A 10,963-nucleotide genomic window follows, 5' to 3' on the forward strand; every position below is an offset into this window, starting at 1 on the left:
CGTTATATACGGATATATTATAAATATAGATTTCCCTATGCACTGAGTGCACATTATATGACTTAATATTATTTCTCTGTGTGGCTTATGTGCCCGGAGAATGAGACTATTGTTTTCTCTGTGTGGATTACGTTCCCAGAGAATATTATTATCCTCTATAGGACTATGACCCTTGGAAGTATCCTACACATATGCCAACATCATAAAAGGTCTATAGACAACTACATAACACTGAACACAAGCATACAATAATCAGAGTTCCCTCAGAAACTGCTCTGATACCATAAAATGTAACAGCTTGTTACGTACCGAAAATGTTATCATTGCATATGGTATTAAACGCAGTTACAATCACAGTAATTGAGTTAATTAAATTACGGGTAAACTTTTCTTTTATTAAATCCTTAACTTTAAACAATAACCATTTCTGTAATTAATTAAAAGCAACACCGTAATTGTAAATGCAAAACTCACAGAAGCATAAAAGTCATTAATTATAACCTCTCCAAGTAATACCATCAAATCTAGGTGATAAACTGACATATTTTCCAAATTTGCACAGTGGGAATCGATTCCCAACCTCAAGGAATCGATTCCCAGCAGCTACAGTAACACACAAAAGCTTAATTTTTGCTCCCCTGTTTTTTAGGAATCGATTCCCATCCTTAGGAATCGATTCCCAGCCTTCACAGAGGCTGAATTCACGTGCTCTGTTCCAGGGAATCGATTCCCAACAGCAGGGAATCGATTCCCTACTGTGAAAAACCAGTTTTGATAGCTTTTTCACTTCACAAGGGATCCATGGTTTCATTCCTATCACTTTAATACTTAATATAACCCCTGTACCATTACTAATGTAGGCTCTAGGCCCTTCCATCATGCATATTCATTATGTAATGCATCAATTAGAATATTTCCCAATTCCAAAGCCATTTAAACAATCAAATGGTCACTTTACATTATAAAACTCCAAATGCCTCAAAACACAATATATATGGCCATGGACAAGTCCCATGCTCACCAAAATACAAATATAAACAAGAGGCATAAATGTACATCAACTACATAGACTTAGAATCTAGTCATGAACACCACAAAAGCATGGAAATCTCAACAAGCAATATGTTCATGATCTAAGTCCAAAATGCTAAATGTCATACTATGTGCATCAAATAAACTCCTCCAAAATGACATGTTCTCCATATGCACATCATGAACCAACTCCTCCTCTAAGCGAGCCTCTTGCCTGATGGTCCTCCATGCTCACTATAACCTGAAATGATGTCCCCAAACGCGGGGTGAGATATACAAATATATCTCAGTAAACCAAGGGTACTAGAGGATTACTCCACCCCATGGCTCACTCAATGTGCAACAAAAACATAATGTAAAATGCATAACATACAAAATCAACTAACTGGGATCACATCCAAGAACATCCATACAAGGATTTCGTTCAAGGACCCCAACATATAACTTTCGAGAAGCTTCTTAGTACCTCTCCCATGGATGAGACGACTCCATGGTAAAACCTAACTGGAACTCCTCATGAGCCCTATCCAGCGGAAGTCTCACGTTTGGATCATCCTGGTACTGCTCCTAGAGTCGGCTGCACGGCAAAACCTGACCAAAATCCCCCAAAGGGATATCTCCAGCGGAAGTCCAAACCACACACATCTACTGGCCAGAGATCACAAATATATCACACAATTCAAGCAACAATGTATGAACATACAATTTCACACAATGTAAAAGAGCACAAAATCCAACCACAACCTTTCACTAGGTGTGGTGGAACACACAAAGGATAAAACCCAAGTACCAAGGGTTTACCTCAACTCCAAAGATAATGCTCCTCAACGTAAGCTCCAAGCTTAATTCTCCTCTATTGAGTCTGTGAGAGGAAACCTATAATAATCAATCAACATGATCATCGATACAATTTCAAGGCAAACAATTCATTTTCAAAATACAATACCCAAACCTACTCATTTAGGCTAAGGGCTATTTTTCATTTATTTTTCCTTAACTTCCCTATAGGTCGAATTACCACATACACCATACATCCCACATTCTTCCTTCCAATTCCACTGTATCACAATATACTATCATCCATTTAAACACCATTTACCACCATACAACATTAACTATATCATTTTTACATCATCAAACCCTCCATGACCACCATAGGTCGAATTACTCATGCTCATTAACCTAGGGGTATTCAATCCCATTCCACACATCCTCACATCATACAATCTTATAATTAACCCATCCAATTACTCCCCAACTCAATTTCACAATTATACAACATACTAATTTCACAAAGTATTGAAATCCCATCACAAAATTGCCTAAGTTATAATTTCCAAATCACAATAATTTTTATTACATCAACTATCATCATTTATCATTCTAAGCATTTAATTCCAAAGGAGACATACCATTTAATGCTTCTAACTACCATAACTCAACTTACATAATCAAAACCCTCACCAATTTTATGATCTCATGAAAAACTCAATGAGAATGGGAAAATTTACCACCAATAGCTTCTAATGGTCCAAGGGAATGATCTCCAACCAATGGTTCAACACAAAAAGTCCCAAAATTTCCGAAAAATACCAATATTTTTGTGGCTCTAAATGGGGTATATCTCCTCCCACAATGATCCCCACAAGGTGCACTCAACATGAAAGTCACTCATAATCTCAAGGGGAACAACTTTGTAGTTGGGAGTTTCTCCTAAAAATAGCTAGAAAAGAGAGTTGTAGTTCAAAGAGCTTAAACCCCAAGAATGGATAAAAGGTCACGGGAGGAAGAGGAGAAGAGGAGAGAGAAATTCTAATTTTTGTGATCTTTCTGACCCTTTAATCACTTAAGTCACTTAAGTAGGTCTCACACGTCATTTAACTTTCTTAAATCACCTAATTTAACCTATAAATTCATAACCAGCGTATTTTTGTCGTTTACGTCATATTTTTACTTCCTAAAAATACTGATCATATTTTCACGCTTAACGGTACAATTATACCGTAGTATTTTATACCGGTAAAATCACTATTTATCAATTTTTTCGAAACTTGCCTATCCACTCGATTTTTCGTTTTGAATCCATTTCCGACATTATTTTTACCATTTGAGACCTTCTATTCAATCTTTTCTTGCCTAGGGTTACGTGCTTGGTAGATTACCATTTTGCTCTTTTTATGCAATTTGACCATAATTTCAGGATTTTCACTAATCCTACCCCTTAATCCATATTTTCATATTTAATTATGCATTTACGATATACGAGGTGTTATAATGGGAGTTTTCAGGTTCTCCAGAATTTCAATATCATCCGGTATCACCATATGTGATCATCCGGAATATAACGGCGCAGTTGTGAACTTTCTCTGATTGACCGATTCATTTTCACTTGTTGGGTTATATTACCTATAAAGCCCATAATTTCATTTGGAAGGTGTGCTAACCTAGTTATCTTATCAACAATTATCCACATAGGATCATATCCAGTCTAAATCCAGGGCAATTCAATCCCTCAGTCTCCTAACGTTCAATCCTTGCCTCACAGGCACATATCACTCTCTGACACATTTCAATCAACAATGTTCCTTAGTTGAGTTTTATTTCTGCGAAATCTAGAACTTTTGCCATTAAATCCCTTACAGTACCATTAACCACATAGTCTTACTTTTTTATACGACCATATAGTTTAGATCTTCAGAGTGTCGGCAGGCACTGTATCGGAGATGATAAATAACAGATAGTTTAGATCTAGCCATATATTCCTACTTCCCTATCAGGCTCTGATACCAGTGGGTTCCGGAAGTGAAAGAGGGAAAATGAAAGTGAAATAGAGCAGAAATGAAAAGCAGGAAAGTAGACGGACTACTACATAAATATCAACAGTAAATTAAAATGCAGAATTTAAAGGCATAAATAAATTTAAGGTGAACGCTGGGGTAATTCCACTAGCGTGAAAGGAGGAGAAGAGAAGAATTGATTTTACATAAACAGATATGGAAACAGGTTTTATTCAAAACATAAAGATTACAGTTATAGATTGAAAGATTAAAGAGAAAACAGAGAAGAAGAGAAAACTCAGAAGTACCTTATAATCTCTCTCTCTAGACTATCTCTCTAAAACTTGGTAAATAAAAGGATGCCTCCAACATTCTGAAGAAACCCTTTAAAAAGATTGAAAATTCACTATTGCTACAGTACAAGTTGTATGACCGGTACTATTTCAACAGTGCAAGTTGAGTGAACAGTAACTGGCGAGTGTTGCTACAGTGCCTGCCGACACTCTGATTACATCACTGCTTGCGTCACCATTTGCTGACATTATGCTAGTGTCATTATGGCATCAGCATCACTATAATGATTTTCTTCAACAGTTTTCTGCTAAGTTGATTCTAAAATAATCATCCTCATTTTGGTAGAAGTCTTCTGCTGAAGAAGTGATAGATGGAGAGGAAGAACCTGTCTTCTGTTTGGAGCTTTCATCTTCATCCTTTTGAAGTAATTGAAGAATACCTAGCAGATTCTTTGCAAAATTTTCTTTGCTGGTTGATGCGGCTAATGCTGCTGTGATTTGAGCCTTTTGATTCAAGAAAATGGAGGTTTCTGGATTAGCTGGCTTGATGTTTTTTGGGTGTTTTTTAAATCAGAGCTTGACATTTTCTGGGTAAGCTCTTGAAGCATATAATTCTATCCACCATTTAACAAAAGCTTGTCTCATGAGTAATGGTAGTCGGATGTCTGTCTTCTCGTCGTAGTTGTACTGCCATGAAAATATCCATGCCAGAGAGAACTTTGAGAAAAAATGCAAATCTGTTGGAAAGGGATATGCTAAATTATCGAATTTTTTAGAAAAGATCGTCATTCCTTCAAAAACTTGTGGAGGAAGAATATCAATGATTGGTCCAAAATAATCCCACCATTTATTAAACCATTGCGGGAAATTATATTGGATATTTTGCTTAAAATAAATTAACCATGAATGTTTGTTTTCTTTATTTTGCATGAAGAAGACATTGGTCCAGGCTAATTCATAGTCCCAATAATTATATCCAATTGGATCATAAGGTTGGAAAAATTTGGTGATTCTGTTTGGATTTCCATATTGTGCTGGGGTGATAACCTTGAGAATCTGGATGGTTGAATGAGTAATAAATTCAGGGTCCTTTGGATTCTTATAGTGTTTGATGGAAATAGAGTTTGAATCAAGTAGAATAAACTCATAAAAGTTTTGGGATTTAATTGGAGAATGTGGTTGAAATGATATTGTCGTCCTTTGAAGTCTTTGGAAAAAATCTTCGCAGGTACCTTGGTTGGTTTATTGTCCCCATAGGATGGTTCCATTTGGATTACGTCTAGAAACTTGTTCTCTGATACGTATGGTGTTTGAGGTTTTGGTTTCTGGGTAGAAACAGGCTTGGAATGAATTTCTAAGGCTTTCGATGGAAGGTTAGAAATTTGTCTATTTTTTAGATTGGAAATTAAAACAGAAAGGTTTAATTCTTCTTGCTCATCTTCTAAGGCTATTCCAGCCCAAGTTTTCTTTGGTAGATTGGTCAAACCTTGGTATTGGAAGGCTTGAAGGGTTTGGATTGGCATTGCATAGTCTGCCTTGGATTGTTTAGAAGAGGAAGTATCCTCAACTCTTTGGGTAGATGACCCAGTTTGGGGCTGAGTAGATGACCCATATTGTTGTTGGGCTGGAGACCCAATTTTATCTAATTTATTAGCTAACCCAGCCATGATTAACTTTCCTTTCTTCTCTTTTGAAGAGGTTGATTTCGCCAATTTCGACATTTCAGAACACTGTTTATCTTCCTTGTAGAAATTCACGAGTAAGATAATCAGGAAGAGAGTTTGAGCTGTCTTTGAGATATTCAATTTCAAAATAAAAAAACACTTAAGATTGCTTGTCATCTAGCAAAAAAAATTTTAGATGCTAAATTCTTTACATCCTTTTGTAAAATTTCTTTTGCAGATTTGCAATCAACACGTTTAATGTATGGTTATTAGTTATTACATAAAGGAAAAATTGCCTAAGAAACTGTTACATAGGAAGAATCAAGTCCAATGACAAAACGCACAAAAGGAACCCAACTCCGCATGCAATCATTGCATTTAAATATTCATTATTGGAGAAATTCCTTCATCCACTCATTGCATTGTAGAGAAAGAGAGCACTTTCTGTACTATGGGCATAGATTATTGGACATGACTGGAGATTTTATACTATGCATTGAATAATGTAAAGTATTGATGTGACGCATCCCTATTGATGTGTTGTTGCTACGACCTTATTACTATAATTTTTTCTCTAGAGAAAGGAATACTGAGACAATGATGAAGAGCAAATAATAAAGAAAAGAGAACGAGTTCAATCAAAAAAGGATAAAGAGTTTGGAAGTATATATGCGATATGAGTGGAAGAAAAAATAAAGATATAGGTCCGTTCAAATCCGAATTAGTCTAATGAATATCAAATTTTCTATGTTGCGGAAGAAGAACGCCACTATTGTCTAATGAAGATGCAAATTTTACATCACCGGCCCTCAATTATTATGGGAGCCCAGTTACACACAAACAAAGATCACATGGGAAACACTCTTAGCGGTGGTTCTAGCAAGGTACAATTGGGAAAATGTTCTTCCTTCGAAATGAGTAGATCTCAGGGGAATACCGAAATTAATGGAGAGTCTTATGTTTTTGAGGAGCATAGTGTTTTGTATTGCGTTGATGATAGAACCTCCAAAGCTTCAATCAAGAAAATGAGACGACCTGGGAGCAACCGCGTGGAAAAGTACATAATCTCAATCACAGATAGTGATAAAGTAAATGCTGATGCTGTGTCTTGGTATGTTTGGCCAAAACCTATCACAGAAACACAAAGATTTGAAATGATGGTAGAAAGAGCACAAGGCCAACATCTCAAGGTGCGATATGCGAAGACAGATGTTGTACCAGATTTAGATATGTTAGGGATAATAACCCGTTCTGTTATTAATGGAGGAGTTATACCTCCCTCAAATATAGATGAACAGGATGCTATGGCCAATTTGATAAATGCCACCACAGCATGTGGTGTCATTACTGAAACATCCATTAACCCGTACTGGGTTAATTGTCGTGGTCTATGAAGCACGGATACGCAAAATAAAAAAATTTCTACGTATCGGACACACGTCCGATACGGATACGTTGGGATACTCTTTCTTTGCGTATCAGATGAGTCAATGACATTTCAGTAATTTTTAAAAAAATAATTAAAGCGTGTTTTTTTTTTTTTACAAAAAGCACCCAAATCGATTGAATCTCAGACGCGCTTAAAGTTCTACTCACTGTTGGTTCGCCGTCGCTAGTTTCTCCTTCGTCGTTGGTTCGCCGTTCCTGTTCCTCCTCCGCCGTTGTTCGCCGTCGGCCGTCGCTGTTCCTCCTCGGCTCCTCCACGGTGGTAGCTGTTCACAATCGATCTTTCTTCCTCCTTGGCTGTCGGTGGTAGCTGTTCGTCCTCCGACCTCCATCGTCGTTCTTCCTCCTTGGCTTTCGTTCTGCTCCTTTTGGCTTTTTGTCGGTCGCTGCTCAAAAAGGATCCTCTCGCACGGAGTCACGGTGTCGGTAGGTAAGTGAAGGATCAAATGATGTATATTCTATTTGTACATGGTATAATATAATAGAATGGAGTGATTTTTATATTGAAGGATCCAATGCTCCTTGGTCTGCTCAAATATAATATAATATACAAATATATTTTTATATTATATTTGTATATTCTATTTACATAAAATTTAAAATATATTATATTTGTATATTCTATTTACATAAAATTTATATTGTTATATTCTGTATATTTGTATATTGTATATTCTATATTTAATTTTTCCTTTTAACATGATTTTGAAGTAACGTATATTTGTATATTTTATTATATTTTGTTAATGTGAAGTACACTATTTTAAAAATATTATTTAATACTAAGACGTATCGGAACGTATCGAAATATTAGTATTTTTGAAGTAACGTATCGGACACACGTATCGGGAACATATCGAAAATGCCGTATCAGTGTCGGTGCTTCATAGGTCGTGGTCATCAAAGGGGTTTTGTGGTTATTGAGACGAAGAAAGAGGGTTTTAATCAAAGTCCATTCATGGTGATTGTGTCACACTATTTTGCCAATTTACGAAAAACTGATGCAGGATTCTCTGTGGTGGCAAAGATTCGAGGTGAAGACGGTCCTGCTGGTTTACAGGTTGAGGGACCAATCCTTCACCCTGCAACTTCATTGTTTGAGATGTTCGATAAAGTCTTAAAAAGTGGTCGCTGGATGCCAGATGCTTGCCCTCATTGTGCTGGAGTTGACAAAATCGAAGGCATAAGATTTACAGTTAATAATGATAACAGAACTAATACTGTTAATAATCGCGGAGTGTTTAATGGCGATCGTAATGGCAGTTTTATTACTCCTAAAAATAAAAATGTGTTTAACAAAAAACACTATTAAGAATAAAAATTTATTTTGAAATATTTTGGTATACTGTGAGATGTTCTAAATTTTCTATTTCCTCTTTTTTCTTCTATATAAGAGCTTCAATTATGTATAAAAGAATCACCTAGGGTGTTAATATAGATTATGACATGTGGGTCGATCCATGACACGACACAGAAATTTATGTTCACGTTGACCCGGCAAAAAAATTATGTTGGGTTCGTGTTGGAAAAAAATGACACATAAAAAATTCGTATCGTATTTGTGTTGATATATTCTTTTAACCATTTTTATTTTTTTATTTTTTTTATTTTGACCCATTTTTATAAAAAAAAAAATTGTCAGTCACTGTTTTGACCTCTATTTTATGTATTATTCATGTCGTGTGATGTCAATCCACAAAAAATTTGTGTCGTGTTCGTATTGAAAAATTTGACACGAATAAAAATTCATGTCGTTTTCATGATGTGTAGTGTCAAATTCGTGTTTTGACACCCTATCCAGGAGTATTGTGTAATGTCTCGGTCCTTCATCTGGACACTTTTCTTCAATTTCTGGGCTATGCCCATTATTTCTTTTGTTTAGTAAAAATTAGTTTAATCAATTTGGTATCAATGCGAAGGTGCTTTCTGGTCCAAATTTGTGAAGGAATGAGAACCATGGGAGTGGTGGATCTTAGGGCTTGGGAGATGGCCAACACATCAGGGGGTGAAGGAGTTGCTGCAGAAATTGGTAAACAGCTTAGATGCGTTGGAAGAGAAGCAAGATGCTCTAATTGTGGAAGCCATAACGCAACATGATGGTGATGTTGGTTTTTAGTCCAAGAAAAATCAAGAGGCAGAAATGGAAGCGACCAAAGAAAACAAAGAAGAAAAATGAAAAAATGAAAAGAAAATAGAAGAACACGTAGAAGACGAAGGAGAAAAAGGAGGGAGAAATGAAGAAGAAGACATTGCAGAAAAGGAAAAAAGAGAAGAAGAAGAAGAAGATCAAGAGTTGCCGAAGAAGAAGAAGAAGATCAAGAGTTGCCGAAGAAGAAGATGGAGTTTGACGAAGAAAAAGAAGAAAAAAAAAATGTATATGCAACGTAAAAAAGACGTGAAACAGGAGGAGAAAGAGAAAGCAAGGGCAGAAATGATATTTCAGAATTTGGGTCAACTTTTTGGGAGAGTGAACATTTTGCCACACCCCGGCAAAAAAATTTACCAGACTGCCACGCAAACAGTTGATTTTCTCAAAATGCCACGCGGCATATTTCGCTACACTGTGTAGCGAAATATGTTTGCATATAATTTGCTACACAGTGTAGCGAAATATGTCATGTTAGGTTGCACAGTCAGCAAAAATGACACGTGTCAAGCAAGTAGAAATTTGTTACACTGTGTAGCGAATTATGCTTGGATTCTGCGTGCTTGACACGTGTCATTTTTGCTGACTGTGCAACCTGACATAGCATATTTCGCTACACTGTGTAGCGAATTATATGCAAACATATTTCGCTACACAGTGTAGCGAAATATGCCGCGTGGCATTTTAAAAAAATTTACGATTAGCATGGCAGTCTGATAGATTTTTTTGTCAAGCGTGACAAAATAGTCATTGTTCCCAACTTTTTTATCTATCACATAAAAATAACTTCAGCAGTTATTTTGGACCAAGGCCCAAGTATTATAGTGGTTAAATCCAATAAATTGGTGCTGTAATTAATAAGGGTCCAAAAAAAATGGAAAAGTTCATGGACCAAAACTAGTAAAGCAAGTAAAGGAGACGATATGTGTTGATTCCTTTTGAGGTTGATGAGACTATAATTAAACTTAGTTTTCTGGTCAAAAAGGACATTGGAAACAAAGTAATTGGCTTCCGGCAATGGGACCCAAGTGGCACTTCTCTAACACTTCTCTAACATATTGTCTTCACCTTGAAGACAATATGATGAAGGGGGAGTATTGATGGACTAGGACTAGTGGGCCCAGGTTTAGCATTTTGGAGTTAGTTAGAAGGGAGAGATTAAGAGTCTATATAATGTAGTAGGTGGTTTAGAATAGTTTGTTATTAGTAGTAGAGAATCTGTGGAAACCTCCGGAGGTATTGAGTAATGTCTCAGTCCTTCCTTTGGACCCTTTCTTTTTTTGCAATTTCTGTGTTTTTTAAGTGTAAGGGCTATGCTCACTGTTTCTTTTGTTTGGTAAAAATCAATTTCATCAAAAACTAATCTCAAGTGTGGAATCAGAACCCCGAGATTTAATTGCTGAAGGAGTAGGGCGTTGGCCAGATCAAGATCAGCTTCGGTGCCACCTAAGTAGAGGTAAGAAGAGTAAGGATGCATGAACCTTACATTTGTGACCAAAAAAGTAACACTCATCATAATTATAACAAACATTTCTCACACTCACAATGCAATCGGAAGGAAAATTCTTAAATCAACACAATGGATCTAGAATAATTGGGCTTGAG

The sequence above is a fragment of the Gastrolobium bilobum genome, unplaced genomic scaffold, assembly GCF_033153095.1.
Source record: "Gastrolobium bilobum isolate Gb01-03AN ecotype WA unplaced genomic scaffold, APGP_CSIRO_Gbil_v1 utg6879, whole genome shotgun sequence".
NCBI lineage: Eukaryota > Viridiplantae > Streptophyta > Magnoliopsida > Fabales > Fabaceae > Gastrolobium > Gastrolobium bilobum.